Source organism: Gadus morhua, chromosome 17 (genome assembly GCF_902167405.1).
Source record: "Gadus morhua chromosome 17, gadMor3.0, whole genome shotgun sequence".
Classification (NCBI taxonomy): domain Eukaryota; kingdom Metazoa; phylum Chordata; class Actinopteri; order Gadiformes; family Gadidae; genus Gadus; species Gadus morhua.
The window spans coordinates 21569307-21572565 of NC_044064.1; the positions used below are offsets into that span (position 1 = coordinate 21569307).

Consider the following 3259-nt stretch of genomic DNA (forward strand, 5'->3'; position numbering starts at 1 on the left):
CCAATGTACGCAAGACGCGGCCATGTTAATTTGCCATACTGTAGACTGTAACGGTGAGACCATACTGCTCAGTGCGCACGTGTTAGTCACTGCTCACCAGTGGCGCCTCCAGAAGGTTATTCCAGGGGTGGCCAATGAGGGCCACAGCAAATCTTAGGGTGGCATACTAAAAAAGAAAAGAACGTACACAGTTACGTCCCGGGCAGCGATTGTTGACGGGGGGGGGGGGGGGGGGGGGGGGTTGTATCGTGAACCCTACGGATTCCAGTGACGGTTTCATTCCGTCTATACGAGCAGGTGTGCGCCTGCAGCCAGAGGGGGCGCCAAAACACCTATTCCCCACACAATGTTATGTCGTACTTCATTGATAACCACTACGCAGCGCATTGATTGACAGTATTTCTCTTATTTCTTGCGTTGACGAACTTCACCAACTACCTATCACATCTGGGGTGGCCAATGAGCTTTCAGGGGCGGCCCTGGCCACCCCAGGCCACCCCCTAGAATCGCCACTGCTGCTCACGAGCGCAGCACATTGGGAGTTATTTATTTATTTTACATTTGATTGCCGTAAATTATTATTAATGCATAATTTGTAAATAAGGTATATGTATGTATAAGCGTTGCAGATGGAAAATGCTTTATATCCGAGTTTCAAAATGCCCCAAGTAATTTAAGAAATATTTTTTAAAACTTTATTTCTTAAGCCAATGCATATTTATGACTTTTTTCTCCTTTTACAGATGTCAGATAAGACTCATAGCAAGGTTTGGGACTACTTCACCAAGGGGCCTACTGGTGAAGCAGTTTGTAATGCATGTGCAGCTTCTGTGAGCCAGGGATCAAGCCGTCAAAAAACAAGAAACACAACCAACTTATGGCAACACTTGAGACTTAAACATAATGAAGCTTATGTGGAATCACAAAGACAGGCTCTTCATGAAGCACAAAGAAAGGCAGAAGCACTAACTAAGAAAACTATTCAGCCCACACTTGCACAAGTGATTGATAGGAACACAAAGTGGAACCTAAATGACCCGAGAACAAAGGAGCTGGACAAACTAATAATGGCAATGATTGCCACTGATATATTGCCCTATGACGTTGTGGAGGGTCAAGGTTTTAAAAGAGTCCTGGCCGTGGCAGAGCACAGGTATCCTCAAAAAAGTGAAAAGTATTTCCGCACTCAGCTGATGGGAGAAGTGTATTCTCAAGTTGCAAATAGAGTAAAGCAACTTCTCTCTGTGGAAAATGCAGGAAGCAGCATTGCTTTTACTACTGACTGTTGGTCGGGATCCACTGAGGCTCTAATGAGCTTGACAGCTCATTTTATTGACAAGAACTGGGAGAGAGTCCAAGTTGTGTTAAATGTAAAGGCCATGTTTGGGTCCCACACAGGCGAGTATATTGCTGAGACTTTCCTGAACTTACTGAAAGAATGGGACATTGACACACAGCGTGTCCACCTGGTGCTGAGGGACAGCGGCGCAAACATGATCAAAGGCATGAGACTTGCAGAGATGCCTGGCCTGAGCTGCACTGCCCATACTCTTCAGCTGGTAATCAATGATGGCCTCCACTCCCAGAGGATGGTGGGGGACATTTTGGCGAAACTAAAAAGAATAGCCACACACTTCAACCATTCAGTGGTAGCACAACAACGACTCTCTGTTATTCAGCAAGAGGTTGGTGTTCCTAACCATTCCATTATCCAGGCAGTGCAAACCAGGTGGAACTCCACACTGCATATGATTGCCAGGATGATTGAGCAAAAGAGAGCAATCACAGCCTATTCTAGTGACCACGGCAATTTTGTATGTCCAAGTGCAGAGGAGTGGGATGTGGCAGCAAACCTGGCGGAGACCCTGACACCACTGGAAGATATAACACTTGAAATGAGCAAGGCCGATTCCTCTGCTTCCTGCATTATACCATGTGTAGCAGTCCTGAAGTGTCTGCTTGAGTCAGAGGGACCAAACAGCAGAGGAATCAAGACTCTAAGAAAGACCATGCTGGAGAGCCTGGAGAAAAGGTTCTCTAAGGTGAAAGAGGCAAAAGAGGTGGTGCTCGCATGTCTGCTCGATCCACGCTACAAGGAACGGCCCTTGTCACCAGAGACACTAGGTCAAGCCAAAGCCTGGGTAATGGAAGAAGCACAGAGGAATCCACCAGAAACACAAGGAGACACTGCCTGGGAAGAAGAGGGAGATCCAAAACGACAGAGAGTGGAGGAGGGACGGGCCCACAGTGTTCTAGACAGTCTGTATGACAGCATGCTCTCTTCAACCCCTCAGGACGAGGAACCAGAGGAGATCATTGAAGAGCTGGAACGGTATATGAGGGAGCCTGTCATAGACCGGAAAAAGGGGAACCCACTGGAGTGGTGGAAGAGCAACGGTTTCTGCTTCAAGGGACTGTCGGGCCTGGCCAGGAGATACCTTTGCTGTCCACCTTCCTCTGTGCCAAGTGAGAGGGTGTTCAGTACCATTGGCAACATTTAAGAGGAGAAGCACAGCTCCCTCAAGGGAGAGAATGCTGAAAAGCTGTGCTTCCTGCATTACAACGTGCCTCTGCTGAAGTGGCAATATTAAGGATTCTATGACTTGCCCCACACAACACATGTTACCTCGTTAATATAGTTATTTTATACTATTATTGATTTGTTTTCAAAGATGTTGTGTATAGTTACAAAAAAGTTCTTCTTGCTGCACTTTATGTCAAAAGATTGTTGTGCAAAATGTTAATATGCTGCTTGCCCAACACGTTACCTCGTTCCTATACAGTTATTTTATATTATTATTGATTTGTTTTCAAAGATGTTGCGTATAGTTACAAAATAGTTCTTCTTTCTGTACCGTCCTGTACTACTTTGTTAGAACTATGTTACCAATAAAAATAAGTTCCTGCAATCATATTTTTAAGATCTTTTTATTTTATTTTATTGACAATAAGATAAGGCTGTATTTGCACTCATTTTTGATTGTAAATGTATTCTAAAACACTCAAAGGTTCTGCATTCAATTCACATATTCGTCAAAAGTCTTTAAAGTACATTTAAGGTATCAAAAAATACGTTTTATATGCTTTTTTTTTTTTTTTTATAATCGGCCGATTAAATCGTTATCGTAATTTTTCTCTGAAAATAATCGATATCAAAAATCAATATCGGTCGGGCCCTAATAGATATCTATATCATATAATATATAATATATATTATCACGGCCAAAAGCTGTGTGAGCCTCCAGACGATAGGCTATTA

The 3259-nt window shown here is 43.7% G+C and overlaps 1 pseudogene; it reads left to right on the forward strand.

Annotated features, from left to right (window-relative positions):
* The first annotated feature begins 743 nt into the window (after positions 1 to 743).
* On the forward strand, positions 744 to 2591 carry LOC115529304 (zinc finger BED domain-containing protein 4-like; annotated as a pseudogene).
* Positions 2592 to 3259: the final 668 nt, after the last annotated feature.